The 18,903-nt window shown below is 40.4% G+C and overlaps 1 protein-coding gene across 5 annotated transcripts in view; it reads left to right on the top strand.

Moving 5' to 3' along the window:
- The window catches only part of Prkn (parkin RBR E3 ubiquitin protein ligase), a 1,203,648-nt gene that overhangs the window by 192,838 nt on the left and 991,907 nt on the right, over positions 1 to 18,903 (top strand). The gene's annotated exons all lie outside the window — the stretch shown is intronic.

Genomic DNA, 18,903 nt, shown 5'->3' with positions numbered 1-18,903 from the left:
AAACCCATCAAGTACAGTCGATGCTACCCACACACTCTTGGATGTGTGGCCTTCCACCACAGCATGGTCAACTCACCAGTGGCCACATCCTTAAAGAAAATGGATTCTCCCTGTCCCAGTGGTTATCCATTGCCAAAGCTTTGTGGCCATGGATGTGACTTGATGCCTACCTCCTCTCTCATGCAGGGCTTTGCATGGCTTTAGCTTGCCCAGGTTTTTTGCATGCTGTCTCAACAGCTATGAATTTCTATGTGCAGCTGCCCTTTGGAATCCAGAAGATGCTCTTTCCTTATAGTCATCCACTACCTCTGTCCCTGTGATCATTCTGCTCCCTCCTCTTAAATGATCAATGAGCCTTGGAGAGAGGGGTCATGATATAGATGTCCCATCTAGGGCTGAAAGTTCTGTAATCTTATTTTCCGCACTTTGGCCAGTTGAGGTTCTCAGTGACAGCAATCATCTACTGCAAAAAGAATCTTCTCTGAAGCTGGGCGGTGGTGGCACACGCCTTTAATCCCAGCACTTGGGAGGCAGAGACAGGTGGATCTCTGTGAGTTCAAGACCAGCCTGGGCTACCAAGTGAGTCCCAGGAAAGGCACAAAGCTACACAGAGAAACCCTGTCTCAAAAAACAAAAAAACAAAAACAAAAAAAAAAAACAAACAAAAAAAAATAAACAAACAAACAAAAAAAAGAATCTTCTCTGATGATAGCTGAATAGCCAGGAAACAGAAACAGCTTAGATATCTATTAACTGAGGTGGGAATAATGACAATGTGACATATTTACACGTGGAATATTATTTAACTGTCAAAGAAAGCTAATTCATGCAAGAGCGATCGTTCAGCAGTTAAGAGCACTGGCTGCTCTTACAGAGGAAGGACCTGGGTTTGATTACCAACACCCACATGGCAGCTCACAACCATCTGTGATTATTGAGGGGATCTGATCTCCTCTTCTGACCTCTATGAGCTCCCAGGCACACATATGGTATAGAGACATGTCTTCAGGCAAAACACACACACATATACAAATTAATATAACTTAAAAAGATTGAAATTCTGAAACTCACAGGTTAATGGATAGAGCTGGCAACAATCATTCTGAGTCAAAGAACCGAGACTCAGAAAAGCAGGCAGCAAGTCTTTTTTCTCATTCATAGATGTTAGCTTCAAATCTTCAGCTATGTGTGTCCCAGCTGAAGGTGTTCCCATAGAAGTGAAGTTAGAACTTTCCTTCTGTGTCTTAATGATTCTGGAGCAATTCCCCCACTTATTATCTCTATATCTTTTGCTTTCCTCTCTTACTGCCCTAGGCACTTAGAGTAACTAATAGAAATTATTAAAGAATTTTACAAGTCAAAATATGTAAAAGTATATTACATGGTTTCTGACATTGTGCATCCTGATAAGGTGGTGCCTCACAAGCGATCACTCTAACAACAGTGTGCCCAGCTTGTCTGGCCAGTCTCAGGCTTGGGTTTTCTTATCACAAAAATAGGAAATGGAAATTTTTCTACCTCATTTGGTGAACAAATTTTCTAATGTTATCAGGAAACTAAGTAATTTTAATGCCAGTGTAATTGAATATTGCAATGAAAGGTGGATTTTGTTAGTAATAGCTCATACCACTTAGAGTTGGTGACAAAGCAAGACAGAGTGTGTGACTTCTCTGTTCATTTCTTCAGGCCTGTGTAGCTACAGTTGAGAAAAATTTTAATACTGTTATCCTCATGAACACATATATACTCACTAATCTAAACATTGCTGTGACAAATGACCAAAATTTCACATACATTTGTGGCATATCAAATTTTTGTTTAAAATTACTGGTCTCACTTTAGTTATCTAAAAAGGCTATTCCCTAGAAACGGGAACATAGAATGTACTTGTGCTTATGTACCCACCTGTAAAATGGTGCAAACAATTGCATAATATCACCACAGTTCCACTTCTGGGAATGCACCCCACCAAGTCCTGAAAGTCCTGAAGGGCACAATTCCTCATTTATACACCTGTGTTCATAACAACCCCATTTACAAAAGTCAGGCAACACAAGCAGTCTAAGTCAGTCCAAGATGAATGGATAGTATCGAGCCCTAGAAGTATAAGAATTCCTCACATGACACGGGGTGAACGAACATTGAAGACTTAGGAAATGAGCCCATCACTGAGAGCTGAGCATTGCATGAGTCCATTTGCCTGAAATCTCTAGCACTCAGATTCCTTAAATACAGAGTAGAAATATGGAGGCTGGTGACTAGCTAATGGAGGAAGAGTGTTTAATGGGTGTAGTCTCAGTTTGTGAAGATGAAAACATCCTGGAAATGGTTGTTGGTAATTGTTGCACAAAAGTGAAGACTTAACGCCACAAGCTCCACACTTAGAAAAGATGAATTGATAAATGTTATAGTATCTACTTAGCACCTATTTAAACATCCTTATACCCTAGCTTCTAGCTGTACCATGCTTCGGATTTATCTGTAAATGCCTACAGCCTGTATTTAATGACTCCAGTGTATTCTCCAGTTAACTTCTCAAAGTGAACACATTTTATAGTATAATTTAAAATTCAAACTCATCTGAGTTAAAGAGGAAATCTTGGAACTGGTGGTTAAATATAAAATAGAATCAAGGAATTATAACAGATTTATTTGAAAATTTTAACCAGAAGACTGTCTTCCTGGCATATCCCATTGTGAGTCTTGAGTAAGGATTGGAGGTCATATTAGTAGGGAACTTCCACTGTAAAAATAGAGGATTTACTTACAGCTTAAAGCATGAATCTGCAACTTAGGAACACAAATGAATGCACTGGTGCCATTAGTCTGACAAAAGCCTGCTTAAACAATATCTGGACACTTCCTCATGAAAACTAGTGCACAAAATAGTCACAGCTGTGTTACATAGTCAAAAAAGTAGCAACAACTCAAATGTCCATTGGTTAATAAGTAGATAGAATGGAATATTATTCTTTCATAAATAGAAATGGAACAGACTGTAGCTGGAAGTTTTCTTGTGTCTCACAGCCACTTAGTCCCAAGTAAACACACAGAGACTTATATTAATTACAAACTATTTGGCCTGTGGCTTAGGCTTATCATTAGCTAGCTCTTACAACTTAACTCAACCCATTTCTATCAATCTATATATCACCACATGTTCCATGGCTTTACCTATGTGCCATAACATCTTGCTTCCCAGGCAGCGGCTCACAGCGTCTGCTCTGACCCTGCCTTTCTTCTTCCTATATATCTCTTGAATTTCCTACCTGGCTCTATTGTGCCTTGCCATAGGCAGCTTCTTTATTAACCAATGGTAGCAACACATATTCACAGCATACAGAAAAACCATCCCACAGCAAACATACTCATGTTATAATGTAGATACACCTTGAAAACTGGGCTAAGTGAAAGAAGCCTGACATAAAAGGTTGTTGTTGGTTGTTTTATTACATTTACTCTTTACTCTTTTGGGGGGCCCGCCACCAGCTTCCAAATAATCACAAAGAGACTTATTCTTACTTATTAATGCCTGGCCTTAGCTTGGCTTGTTTTTTGCTAGCTTTTCTTAATTTAAATTATCCCATCTATCTCTTGCCTCTGGGCTTTTACCTTTCTCTATTTCTGTATGCCTTATCTTTGTTTCTTATTCTGTGTCTGGATGTGTTGCTGAGTGGCTGGCCCCTGATGTCCTCCTTTCCTTCTCCTTTCTTGCTCCTCAATCTCCTTCTCCTAGATTTCTCCTCCTGTTTATTCTCTCTGCCTGGCAGCCCCACCTATCCTTTCTCCTGCCTTGCTATTGGCCATTCAGCTCTTTGTTAGCCCAATGAGGTGTTTAGACAGGCAAAGTAACACAGCTTTACAGAGTAAAACAAATGCAGCATAAAAGAATAAGACACATCTTTGCATCACTAAACAAATGTTCCACAGCATGAACAAGTGTAACACATCTTAAAATAATATTCCACAACAAAAGGTCATGTATTCCATGACTACTTTTATATGGCATGCACAGACTAGACAAATCCATAGAAAGAGAAAATTGATAAATGATTGTGAAGGGTTGAGAGAAGGGAAAGATATGAAATGATTTGAGGAATGGTAGTTTGGGGGGCAGCTGATAAAACATTTGGGACTAATTAATGATGGTGGTTACATCCTTGAATACATTAAAATGGCTGGATTCTGCACTTTGGAAGGATGAAACTAGCAGTGTTTTGGGGGCTTTGTGTTACTGAAATGAGACCTACTTGTGTGTTTCTGAACAAAAATTCAGAGTTCTGTGAGCTAATAGTATGAATTCATATTGATAGTGTAATGAACAACATAAAAGATTTCTAGAAGTGCCCTTTAAAGGCAAGCACAGAATCACTATTATGGTAGATGAACTTGTGATAAGAACTGAAAACTTGCTAAAGCTTTAAACCTGTCTTGCAAGTTAATGATAATGTTCTGTAATGAAGGAGCATTCTGTAAACAGCTCCAAACACAGCTGATGCGTTTAGTAGTGTCAAATAGAGAGTGGTTGAGAGATAAGCCAGTTCACGTCTTAGAGCACATGAAAGCTTGAGCATAAGTGCTCTGACCACCCACTAGCTTTTCTTTGCTGTACTTATTAAAGTGATACTTGGGATGACAGGCTAATCTGCAGGGAAACTGGTGATAACATCGCCTTTGGAGAAGTTGGGGGATTCTTGGGTGAGCAGCCTGTCAGTTGGGGTGAGAGCATGCTGAATGAGGCTCTGCCACACAGATTGAAAGCCACTGCCTGCCCCTGCTCCCATAGCAGACTATTTAGAAAAGGGAAAGGCGAGGGCAACGGAAGGAGAGGGAAAGAGGGCAGGTTTTGGAGCAGCCATTATAAATGGATTTTCAGTGAAATAAGACCTGACTTTGAAAGTTTATTCTGCTATGTTTGCAAGTGCTATGCTATTTAAGGAAATCATATAAGATTTCATAGTTTTCTTCAGAAATGAAAATAAAACCATGATAAATGATTTTAAAAGCCGAGGAAAGTGACGAACAAAAAGCTTTATCACTGATGTGCAGTGCTTTTCAAAGTTCACATGTTTAGTGTTCACTATGTCTCTATGTATGCAGCAGTAGATTCCTGACTGAGACACACTCAATTCATATTACATCTTAGGTGTGAAAATAATGTTGTCCTCTCCTAATCATCATCCACAGATTTTCAAAGTGAAAGGAAAACAGCACTTACACTTTTCAAAGTGACAAAAGGACTGTTAGAATCCTCTCTACAGAACGTGCTTCTTGAACAAATAAACATTTTAAAGCTTAAATAGGTATTGTGTTCTTATTTTGAAAAGGACATGGCAAAAAAATTTTCTTATTAAAAGAAAGACGTGTATTTGATTTCTGACCAGTGTTCATTTTTATTTTATTTTTACAATGTGTTTTATGAGTCAAAAGCAGCTCATTTTGAAAATGTGCTGCTGAACTCAGAGACAGTGTCAGGAGCCCCTCACTTACCTTCCAGACCCACCACGTCTCACACAGACTGGCAGAAGATGAAGACACAGAGTCGAGAGAGAAGGCAGTTGATAGTTCATAACAGTTGCAATAGTTGCCATGTTATCGTCATCCTCCGAGCCCCAGTTCCAATGGGACCATGTTAAAAGGGTCTGGTGGCAGCTCCGCACACAGTGCCAGATGGTGAAGAAGAGGACCCAAGCTGGGGAAGCTGGATCTTTAAACACTGCCTCTGTTTTCTGAGGAAGTTTTCTGTACAAACATCCTCCAAATGGCAGTCTAACTTGGAGGCATCAAGGTGACTGTAGAAAGTTTAGGGACCCATAGAGAATGGTCTCTCAGGAGCAAGGTTTGGGTTCTGTTGCTTATTGTGCAGCGTTACTATTAAAAAAATTTAATGGACTAGTTTTCCTTTTAATGATCTTCAACATTGCTGTTATGCTTGTCCAACATGGAATCACTTGAAGTAAGTTAGGAAGGTAGTCTTAGTTTGATAATGGAGGAAACTGCAGCCAAGGGCCTAAGTGACTTGTACAGAGGCCTACACAAAGCACAGCTCCCATCTTAAAGGGAACAAGAGATTGTTCTGAAGCCATTTGACCATAACCCAGGAACAAGGTTTAGGTTACTTCTAATTCCATGTTCCAGTGTGGAAGCAGTTCCATGAAGTTTTATAGTTCCACAGAACAGAGTCCCGAATCAAGGCCTGTTTAAAATACTTGGGTGGGTACATCCCAAAGGCAGGTACAACAAGGGGGTGAGGGGCTTTTCGATTAGGTTCATGATGCTATCTGATGACCTTCTTAGCTTTGGGGTTGGTGGAAGCTAATGGTCTGTTAATATCCCAAAAAGTTTTTATCTATTGTCACGAAATGTTAGTGAAGACACAGAGGTACCTGTTCAGGAGGGCTAGAACTAGTCCAAGATAAGGCAACTGGCCTCGGGCCCTGCAGCCTTCCAGCCTGCCCACAGCACTGCTCTTCTGTCAGTCAGCACTCTGCAGACACAGCTTATTTTCGGTGATTCTCATTCACACTTGCAGTGTGAGTGATGGCCAGGACACTATTGGTTTGTAACACATTGCTTTAATGTTGAAATCTTTTCATGGGAGAGAAAGCTTAGCCTGTTAAAAGTTTCAAGGAGCAGCGCGTTCCCATGACCACATCAGACCAACTGGCTTCTTGCTCACTGATAGAAATGCATTCCCACACAACTGACAACCTTGTGCCTAAAGGATGTGTAGTGATTTCTAAGAGCATAATTAGTAAAGCAGACTATGTCTGTGACAGTAAAATACAGGTACCTCTGGCATGGCTTTTTCTTTTTCTCTATCAGTCCTAAGTGAGGCTTTATGGATATTTGGACTCCAGCTTTTCACTACTACCTCCCCTTTCTCAGAGCATTTTCTGTGCTGCACACAAGCTTGAATATAGTGTACATCACATTCTTGCACCATTTTCAAGTTCCATTTTAACATCTCTGTCCCCAGGCTATGTTATTCATTCAGTGACATCATTTTCCATCACTGTGGCTAATTCCACACAGTTACTTATTGGTAAATATTTATTGGCGAGTTAATGCATTTTATGTGTTCAGTGATTCTGTCTGAATCTTACTCGTTCTTATTTCAGAGCCTGTGAACATTAGAACAGTGTAATTTGAGAAAACTTTTTTGTATTAAATGTTGAAATATGTGTTTCCTTTTATCACGCCATTAACACTCTTTTTGTCCTTAGAGAAGTCTGAGGTATTGCAACTCTGAGATATTCAACAGCAAATCTTTGCTAGGTCATAAAAGTAGGCACAAAGGTGTAAAGATGACATTTCCAAGTTGTGTGAGCCCTCACAAGTGCAGGCTTCTGTGCTAGGTAGAGTGACAATGAAAATGAAGGGTATGACACTCATTTGCTTTATTACAGAACACTCAGTGGGGTCAAGTCCACCATGAATTTCAGCACTGGCTGATAGACATTTGCTTGTCTCAGGATGTGGGCAGGGAAATACAATTCGGCCTCACTTGGCTGTAACTCACTTGCTATAACAGTCAGTAAGCTGTTCTGTACAATATTCACCCCTTTTAAAATGATGTGAGAGTCACCAGTGTTCAGTGCTTCAGCTTTCCAGTTATCATCACGATCAATTCAGACTTCTTTCTTTTCTTTAAAACAGTCTCCTATACAGTGGTCTGACTTCATACTCACTATGTAGCCAGGCTGGTATTGAACTTCTGATTCTCTGGCTTCCCCTCAGAGTGCTGAGATTACAGTTGTGTGGCACCACATCCAGTGCTTTAGAGTATTTTCATTACCCATAAAGGATGTCTCTGCCTTTTATCAGTCACTCACTTCTCTCAATGCGGAATAAATGGAGTTATTCCTAAGGCTCTCACTGTTGCCATCTGCCTCCAGGTTTTCCTGTTCTGGACATTTAACATGAATGGCACAATACAAAAGATTGACTTCTCTGCTCTGTTTCTTTCATTGGGCATAATGTTCCTGAGGTTCATCAAGGTACTGTTATGAGTCAGTGACTTACCTCCTAAAGGCAAACAACATATACTGTGTATTTATATCACATGTGTGCATTTATCCACTGGCCAGGCGATGGGCTCTGAGTGGTTTCTACCTCTTGAATACTAAGAGCATGCTGGAAAGCACATTCACACACTCATTTTTAACATGGAGATAGTTTTAATTTCCCGTGAATAGACATCTAAGACTAAAATTACTAGGGCAGACAGTAGTTCTGTGGCTAATTATTAGAAGAAGTGTCCAACTGCCATGGCTGGGAACTTTGCTCTGAAGTTAGAGGTTATGTTTGCAAGTAGTTTTGAATTTATGCTTTAAGGGCAAGTTTATAAGTCTTCCTTTTACTAGCTAACTCATCATTTGGTTAACCATTCATAGTGGTTTTTGCTAAGGGAGCTGAAAATATAGCCTGTTCATTTTGTACACTAACAGCAGTACTGCCAGGGATGAGTACCCTCTACCCACACTGTTCTACCTCTATCGCGGTGGTGACTCACGTAGTGCTGTCTTTAGACTACAACTTTATAAATATTGAATTCATAAGTTGGTCATTTATATTGGCTCACAGTGACATTTATTTACTCTTATTTTACTCAATAAAATTATTTAATTATATATGTTTAAAATTACACAGAAAACTTATTTGTGGCAAATAAATTAACACATTGCTAGCATGGCTGCCATAAAAGAAAACTAGAACAAAATTTCCCTTAGTTGCATTCACAGTTGGTGAACTGTCCAGTGTCTGAGAGGGAGAGATACACACTGGGGCAGTTTAGCCATGGAATATGCTCACATAGTCCTGGCTTCCCACGAGGTACTCATGTCTGAGGAACTATTTTTCTTGACTATTACAAACATTTTGTTAGTGTAAATGAAATTTCAAAATTGCTTGAAGTTTTTCAATATGAAAATAAGGAGGAATAAATTTACTTCTGAAAATTATTTCATCTGTGGTTAAAACAAAAATCCATCACAGTGTGGTCTCCAGGGTCTGTTTCTGCATCAATAACTGAATACTTGGCCTTGCCAATTGATGCCTGCAGTCAGGTTTGTTATTTCTGTGTTTGAATTGATCAGTTCCATGAAAAATTTAGACTTTGTTCATATTAGCCAGTAATCTTCAAACTCTTCTGCCCATTTATACCATAAAAGTAGCAGAGTCATGTACTTCTTTGAACATTTTAAGTTATATAAGATTGACTAGGCTAAGAGAATATGGTATTGCCATAAAAATGTTAAAATGCTTTTAGTAAGATTCAGAAGTGTAGTGATCTATTCTTCATCGCTGTGATTTTAGTAATTTGTGGAAATGGCCATTTTTAATCATCTAAAACTGTCTGTTTCTTATTGGTTGACTCTGTTTCTGTTGCACTTGCCAGCAAGTCTCTGCACTACAGTCACCCTATTTGTCATGGCTTCCATGCTTTCCAGCTTGTCCACCTAGTAAGGTTTTATTTCTAGCCCTAAAGTCAGTACGCAAAGTGACACTGGCTTTAGCAAAGGAGACACAATCTGTGTCTGTCTGTCAACCTAACAGACTTTGGGACAGTGGACCCCAAAGAAGTCTCCTGCTGGGAGAAGGAAAAGGTGCCAACCAGAGGGGGCCTTGTGTCCCAGAAGAGATGTCACAGGGTCCTACAGGATGAAACTTAATCCAAGATAATGATGGGTCAGTAGTGGACACAGCCATAACTTTAGTGACTGCTTAGATGTGCATATCCTTGGCCCTTTATTTAAACATTAATCTCATTTCAGGGCCTGAGATTTGAGGGTTCTGCTGGATCTCTTTGTCCCTCATCCTAATGTGGCCATAGTGAATATATCTCCTTTTCTGCTTTTTATTATTTTGTTTTTTTTTTCATTAGCTTATAGAGGATGGGTGGCCAGACCTGACTCAGACACAGGTTGTAACCCCCACCACCACCACCACCTCTGAGTTTGATAACAAAAGCATTTCTTTTGTTCACAGTCAGTTCTTGCTCCCTTCCCATTGTAAAAGAACTAAGGTTACAGGCGTGCATCCCACCAGCTGGCTTTATGTGGGTTCTGGGAACCCAAACTCAGGTCTCCATACTTGCATGGCATTTTCTTTCATGTACTGAGCCATGTTCCTGAACCTTGGCTTCTCCCTCGCCCCAGTTTGTAAGATGGATATGTACACAGGTATCTTACCTTTGGATATAATAAAATGGGCTTATCATCATTCTGCTTTTCCATTTGTTTTCTATAGTTGTTGTAAGCACATGTTAGTAAGTATATAGGGATTAAATATAAAAATAGGTTTTATTATGTCATCATCATTTCACTCTTTAAATGTATAAAACTTATAATATAACAATAAAAGATATTTATATTTTTCTTCATTATAAATATACCAGTTGTCTATCAAATAGTTTCTAACCAAATTGAGTACACCTTTAATTTTGTTGAAAATAATTATAAAAAGTTTTAAGTTATTATTGTAACTTCATTTATGTATATGAATGTTTTCCCTGGGTGTATGTCTGTGTACTGTGTATATACCTGGTACCCGTCTCATGAAGGCTAGTGGGCCTCAGAGCCCCTGGAGGTAGAGTTACAGACTTTGTGACGTGCCCTGTGGGTGCTGGGAATTGAACCCTGGCCCTCTGTAAAAGTAGCCATAGCTCTTAACCACTGAGCCATCTCTCCAGCTCTTGTTTCCAGTGTTTTTTAATAACTTAATTCTTATCAGGAATGTGCTGTTTGTCTTTCCTCAGCTTTTACCACTGTTTGTGTATGTCCCCAGCTCTCATCCAGAATCACACACGGGGTTTAGTGGCTGTGTCTCTTCGGGGTCATCTTTCTTGCCTTGAAGACCTTGAGTTGTTGAGTTGTTGCCAGATGTTTTCACAGTGCTTAGCAGCTGGATTTTATCTGACATTCTTCTTAGACTAGGGTCACAGGATTTCAGGAGGAGGCCACAGCAGCAATTGCTTTCTCAGCGCCTCCATTCCTCCTGGCCTCCTCCCCTGGACAAGGGACAGTTAGTCAGGCTCCTCCACTGAAGACGGTCCCTGGTTCCCTGTGCACACAGAAACTCACCATGTGTGTGCTCAAGGCCAGGACTGTGCTCTGCCCCTCTGGACAGTTGTTCCTCTGACTGACTGCTCTGAGGGGTTAGCCACAAAGCAGCGGGTGCAGAACTGGCACATTCTGTTTCTGTCTCTTTTGCTACTGGGATTGCCCTTGTCAGGAGAGAAGCAAACTCTCCTAGACTCAGCCTCCTGCTTCACTTAGCCCATCACTGTGGCTTTGCTACCTTTGTGTCTGCTGCCCAGTGTGACACAGGCTGTTCCTGGCTTCTGACTAAAAGCTGTAGTGTTAAGGGGAACCTGTCAGAGATGACCACTCAGACACAGTTTCTAGCCAATTGAAAGTTCTTATTTCTGCTGCCTGGGACTACAGTCAGGTATTCAGTACCCAAGTGTAGTCCTGAGAGAGTGTCTAGAGCACAGGGTGTTTGAAGACAAAAAAACTGAATCCTGGCATCTGACTGGGGCATCTGGACCTTAGGTTCCTAAAATAGAATTTGGCAATTTCCCATGAATTCTCCATCAAGGAGATCAAATTCCAGTTAAACCTGAAATGGCCTCAACAAGAATACAAAATGGAAGAACCTCTGCACTGTCTTGACCTGTCACAAATAGAGTAATGAATCTGGTAATTCACTTATCTAAGTTTATAAAATAGTATATGTAAATATGAAGGATAAATCATATGTGTGTAAATATATATGTATTTTCCTTTATAATTATTCCTTAGACTAAGATATCACAGACAAATTCAGATACATACTATATATAATATTATAGTTATACTCCCTCACATAGATGTGTTGACTTGCATGTATAAATATGCATACATGTATAAATGACTACACATACATATTCCTTGTTATTATTTTTGATTAATTAATCAATTATTTATATGTATATGGGTGTTTTTCCTGCATGCATGCCTGTGTACCATGTGCATACCTGGTGACCACTGAGGCCAAAAGAGGGCATCAGATCTCCTGGAACTAGAGTTACAAATGGTTTTGAGCCACCATGTGGGTGCTGAGAATTGGTCTCGGGTCCTTTGGAAGAGTAACCAGTGCTCTTAATGGCTGAGCAGCTCTCAATTCTCCTTGTTATTATTTCTTAATCTAGATTTTAGTAACTGGAAGTATATTACAAAATATAAGAACAGAGTTCCATGTAATTGCCTTTACTTTACTTTATTGAACAATGAATGTAAGCAATTAGAATTGAAACCAGTTTTACTTTATTAATAATAAAGCCTTTCTGTCTGAGGAGGCAAAAAAAAAACAAAAACAAAAACAAAAACAAAAATAAAAACAAAAAAAAACCCAGAACTGGGACAAAGTAACTAATGTGCTTCCAGGGTGATAAATGTCTATGGCTAGAGCCTGGTGGCCAAGCTTAGGAGTGGTTTACGGGAGCTTAGAGAGGTTGCCTGAGGCTGACCATGAGGGCTTTGTGACCTGAATAAGGATGGAATCTTTTCTTCTGAGGGTAGAGGAGAACCAAGGGAGAGTGGTGCAGGGGAGCCATTTGTTTTGTTTTACATTCCAAGAGGAGCATTTTCTGTGTGGCAGGTAGGCAGTGAATCAGAGACTGAGGCACAGAGATGAGAGAGGCGACCTTACAGCACTCTGAAACAGTCGGCATTGATGATGAATGTGAGAGTTCAAAGGTGCAAAATGTGTTATAGATGCGATTAACAAAATGCGGTAACCAATCAAAGATAGTGGCAATAATGCAGAGTGCTGGAACCATATTCAAAAAAGAGGACAGCATCATTTTACTGCACCTCAGGTGTTGGCTGAACATCCTTGATCTAGTAGATGCAGATGTCTAGAGTTCCTGGCAAGTCTGAACAAAAGGCATAGGGGTCCATGGCTACTGCTGTGTTACAGCTCTGTATTAGATGAAACCATTGGGACAACACACAAATACTAAAGGAAAAGCACCCTAACGCCCATGCGTGTTCCAAAGATCTTCAGGTGCACCAAAGGAAGAGAAACCAGAAAATGAGATTACAGAAGTTGCCCGGTGCTACAGGGAAAGACCAGGAAGATGTAGTGGCAGATGCCAAGGGAAAAAAACCTTGGAACAGACTATATGGAATGTCTCTGAAGGGTGTGTATGACACAAGGAAAGGGATGATGGATTGAAAATACTAAGACCATTGCTTTACCATAAACAGTCTTCTACAATGGGTTTGTGCAGCAGTGTATTTTCTTTAAAAACAGAGAAGAGAAATATAAGTAATTCTCAACAAAATTTCCCATTCAGAAAAATGGGATAGCAGCTAAAGGGGATATGGTTTTTTGTTTGTTTGCTTGTTTGTTCATTTTCTTGTTTCAAACAAGAGTTACTAAACTTAGAGATAATTCTCGAAGGAGGAGAAGGAAAGACTCACCAGGGGACAGCTGGAAATACATACCCAGGCAATTTTAACTACTGGAGCTGAACTTGCTCTTGGTATTCACTGGGGTGTAGTTAGAGTTTAAGACCTACAGAGAATAGGGCACTCTCTCCCTAGAAGCCAGGTCTTGCCCTGGTGGGTGCACAGAGCCCGTTTACATGCTGATGTTAATTTTTTGTCTTGGATGTTTGAGTCCTTTGGCTAAAATGCTCAGGCCCAAAAGTTCTTTACCAAATTTTGACAGCCTGCATTTCCTGTCAATTAGTCTTCCATAGCCAGTATCTAGGGAAATGAAAGCCAGGTGCTGATTGATTTGTACATGCTGCTGACCCAATCACATAAGCAAGGACAAGAAGGATGGAATTATGCAGAGTGGTTAGAATCCATTCCTAGGAAGGGTGAGTCAGTGTCACCCAAGTCAATTTACCATCCTCAGTGCAAGGAAGAATACTGCTTGGGAGGAAGACAGAATTTAGTAGATCATAACTACTCAGGCCACGCTAGTGAATGAGACAGCCTTGAAGGCACTGACTATATGGGCCACCTCCCAAAGGTCCTCCCCCTCCACTCCCTTTTCCTTCTTTATCCTCTAGGTTTTCTGGAGGCTAGTGAGGGGATAAAAAAAGAGGATCTTCCAGCCCTTAAGGTAGAGAATGGCAAGCTCGAGACCAGCCTGGATTACACAGGAGATCTTGTCTCAAAGAAAGTGATCATTGATAATCCACCTCACCAATGTCACCTGTTGAAAGTGATAAGACATGTATTTCTCACTTTGCAACAATGCACTAAAGAAAAAAAAAAACAAGCAAACTAAAACTTTTAATATATAATCAAATCTCAGAAAATGATGACTAGCCAAATTTCCCTTTTATCTTTTCTTAGAAGATTTGGGTCCATTGAGCTGATGAGACTGGAGGAAATCTGTTTTCTTTCCTCAGTGTTTACCCAAATCCCATGCACTCTGCCATAGTTCAACACAAACAGAGCATACAGCTTTAAAATTAGTCCCAGCTCCTCTAGACAGCTCAAGTGAGGAACTGCTTTTGGAGTAAGGACTCATCTGTCCTACGGGCTGCTTCTGAGATGCAATTGCAGTAAATCAGGAACAGGCCCTGGAGGTTGTACCTAATCCCATTGGCAGACCTTTTAGCATAACAGGCAGCAGAGATGCCAGACAACTTGTCCTAAATTACAAAATTAGGAAGGAGCTGGAAGTTGGATCACTGTTTGACTGGTTCTAAAGATCCCTCCTTTCTGTGAGGGGGAACACCACAGCTCCCTGCTTCTCCCCACTCAGGAATCATGGCCGGAGCTGAGGGGCTGTACAGATGGAATGTGGTGCATTTCCACATGGCACTTGATTATTGGCCTGTTCACTTTTTAAATATGTTTCTCTTTAGCCATGCAAGCATTTTAGCTGACTGAATACCTACAATAGATTTAGGTGATATTTTTATTGTAAAACCAATTTGTTTCTCAGACTTACTATTCAAAAGTATCTATTTGTATATCATTTTCATGATTTATGCCAAGTGAAGTTAAGACTATTTATAGAACAATAAACACTTAATAAAACATGATTTGAATAAATTATATAGATTTTTTGTTGTTGTTTCATTTCTGACATTATTATTTCACCTTTTCCCCCTTCGTTTTCTTTATAAGTCTTGCATTTACAGTAGGATTTTCATGATTTGAACCATTGGGAAACATGTCGGCATAGAGTCTCTTGGGGATTTTAATATATTTCTACAGTACTTTTAATATAGTTCCCAGCAGCTTCCTCCTACATCACTCCCATGGTGTTGACTTTTTAAAAACTGTATTCACAGCAGTAGGAAAAACAATACGGTTTAGAACTTGACCGTGTCCCTTGTAGCCCCCTGTCCTGTGACTTAACTGATGGATTGTTGTCTTTGAGTGATCTGAGATGTTATGCATCCATGACAGGTATCAATATATTTTTATTTCTTCACCTGTGTTTTCAAAGATGTGGAATGAAATCACACTGAGAGAGAGAGAGAGAGAGAGAGAGAGAGAGAGAGAGAGAGAGGGAGAGAGGGAGAGAGGGAGAGAGAGAGAGAGAGAGAGAGAGAGAGAGAGAGAGAGAGAGAACTGCCACATTTTCTCGATATTTAGTATTTTTCATGAATTTCTTATTCTTCCAGTCCTCAGCTTTTCTAGATGGTTAAAAGATGCCAGGTCTTCCGCTCTGTGTCTTCTGTGCTCCCGCTCTCTTGTTTCTATCTCTCTGGGTCTCATAACCATTGTCCTTCTCAGAACTTAACTCTTTCCCTGGAGCCATTTTTCCTTTTCTTTCTTACCCTGTTTTCTTCTGTATAGGGAACAATAGCATTACGTTAGGAAGCAAGCTTTTGCACTACTGTTGTTAATCCTTTCAATCACAAGAAAGAGGAACATGCTTTTTCCTCCGATAAGGTCCTGGGCAGCTACTCTTTGACTGGGATGAGCTGCATATTATTCTGATTTTCATGACAAAGAAGCTGATTTCTGCAGGCAATGTCCATTCTCTGGGCTTCATGTACTGCTCTACTGGGTAGTGCCACTGAGCTGACCAGATCACCAAGGGCTTAGAGAAGGCTGCACATCTGGTATATATAGGTGCCTAGTTAGCACTGGCACTGTAGTTATTATTTTATTCTAAGTATTAGTAAGCTGATCATCTCACAGTTGAGTTAAAAACTAGTCAGTACTAGTGCTGCACTTAAATGTAGTGGAGACTTACATGGCTATCCATGAATCTTGAAGCATACTATGGAAGCATTGTGAACATTGTTTAGTGTGTCATGTAACATCATCTGATGTCTGTTCATTTTTCAGGTTCACGAATGTGAGACTTTAAGAGGAAGGGTTGATATATTTGTCTTTAGTCTACTAAGCAGCAAAGGAGTAACAAGAGTTCTTTGTAGGTTCTGAAGGATACATTTTTACCTCTGTGCTATTCTGCTTCCTTGAGGGATGGGGCAAGTGTTCTGAGACAGACCGAGTCTATGCCTCTGGAACCCTGAATAGGCAGTTTCAGGTGAGGCCTGAGTAGGAAGCTTCTTGGAGAAAGTCACCTTGAAATGGACCATAGAGGTAGACAGGATTCGATCGAAAGAGTAGAGGATAGAAGGCAAATGTAAGAGACTGGTTAATAACAAATTTCCACAATGTGTTTTTTTAAGCCCTTTGGTTCAGCAGAATGCATGTGGGAACAGAGAACAATCTGGAACATTGATTTATGCCATATGAGATATAAGGGAGATCTTGGATTTTCCTCCCAGCAGACAGGGTGAGACGCTAAAGGATTTGAGTGGATTGAGAGATCAGAACATAGTGTTGATAAGGCCTGTTTTCCAGAATGACATAGGGTATTTTGTAATGGACAAGCATGAAGGAGCATGAATAAGGATCTGGTGAAAACATAGCTATCATATAACCCAGGCCTACACTCCTGGGCAGAGCCACAAGACTCTGTATGCTACCACAGGGGCACTTGCACTTCTGTGGTTATTGCTGCTTCATTCACACTAGTAAAGAATGAGAACCAGCTTCAGTGCCTGTCAAAGGACAAATGGGTAATGAAAGTATGACTGACATACACAATGGAATTTTATTCAGCTATAAGGAAAAATGAAATTTGCAGGAAAATGGATGGTTTTGTAAAGTATTATATTAAGTGAGGTGATGCAAATTCAGATAGAAACCACACAGTCTTCCCCCATATGTAGATTCTAGCATATAATGTATACATTTATACATATAAATGAGTGTAAATGTGGAGAAAGCCTAAAATATTAGAAAAGACACCAAGTGAGGAAAAAAGAGTTTTTGAGGAAGCCAGAGAACAATAGGACCATGAGCTGTGAAAGCAGAAAGGAGAATGGGGGAGTGAGGGGAAAGGGAAACCAATTAAAACACACTTTGTTAAATAATAATAATAATAAAAATCCTTGAGAAGCCAGAGTTTTTGATAGTATAGAGGCCTTCTCCCTCCAGGTGGCTATAGCTTCCTAAAGAAAACAACCAGCAAAGAGCCACACTGGGCCAGGCTCCAGGTCCTTTGTCATGAGAACCTGAGAGTGAATGCCATGAAAACAGGAAAGTCAGCCCTTGACAGGAGTTTATGTTAGGTTCACAGGAAAGAGATTAAGAGAGAGGGCACAAATGTTACCAGGAGCTCACCAGAGGTGACCATTCAGACACAGTATATAGACAATGGAAAGGCTTTATTCTAGCTGGCTGGGACTATACTCAGGTATTCAGGACCCAAGTGTAGCCCTGAGCATTTAGACCAAGGGGCTTTTAAAGGCAGAAACCACATCCTGGTATCCCTCTTGGCAGCTGCAGGGGGAGATTTTGTGCAAACAAGCGGTTTAACAGAAGCTATTAGGATCAGCATTTAGCTGGAGGGAAGGTTTGCATAAGCTGTGATAACTTGACCTCAGGTTCCTAGGATAGAGGTGGGAAGTTTTCCATGGAATTCTCCATCAGGGAGGTCACATTCTTAGTTAAACTCAAAATGGCCTCAGGAAGAGTCTAAGATGGAGGAACCTCTGCAAGGTCTTGTTCTGTTACACAAGGAGAGGAGCTGGAGAACTGGAGAACTGGAGACAGTCCCAAGAAATGTGTTGCCAACAGGGATCCTCAGCAAGGGGTAATATGGCTTTTCTGGGTTGAGACGGAAGGGTAGGGCAGTTATTCCAGCTTGCCCAGCCACAGGTGTCCTTGTGCCCTTCCATCCAGGTGTCTGAACTGGAGTTTTGTTCATATGCTCACATATGGTCTTCAGGCAACTGTATAGAAGAAGAAGAACGATAATAAGAAAGCAGGCCAGGAACCAGAGCCCCCAAACACATGTGGCTTCTGGCCTTCAGCCAGGACAGACCAGGCAAGGATAAGAATTGAGGTTCTTGTCCTAAAGTTGACTGGAGATCCTATCTCTGTGTCACACCATTTTTTAAAAACATTGTATGCTAATTTTGAAGAAAGTTCTGAATTAAAAACAAAAGAATATACTATAAAACTAAAAAAAAAAAACAGTTGAGAAACTAAATGCAAGGATTTGGAAAGTATTTTGTTTGTTTGTTTGTTTATGTTTTCATTTCAGACAGGGACTCTCTATGTAGGTTAAGCTATCCTGGAACTTGCTATTTAAGCTGGCTGGCTGAGAACTCAGAGATCTAGCTGCCTCTACTTTGGAGAGTTGAGATTAAAGGCGTGCACCTCCACACCCAGCACAAGAACGTGGGAAGTATTTAATGAGAACCTGCCTTGGAGTAGTGGGAAAAGGGTTCACTGGCTGGAAAGGGCAGGTAGATGTGAGACATGCCGGAGATGGTTTGACCGGGCAGTGAGAAGACTGTGCGGGGAAGGCTTCTAGTTTCTACCAGGGTCTAATGAAGAGAGCGGTTCCAACAGCAGA

Source organism: Peromyscus maniculatus, chromosome 16, assembly GCF_049852395.1.
Source record: "Peromyscus maniculatus bairdii isolate BWxNUB_F1_BW_parent chromosome 16, HU_Pman_BW_mat_3.1, whole genome shotgun sequence".
NCBI lineage: Eukaryota > Metazoa > Chordata > Mammalia > Rodentia > Cricetidae > Peromyscus > Peromyscus maniculatus.
Note: the sequence above shows the minus strand (reverse complement) of the source record. Positions and strands in the feature narration are given on the sequence as shown.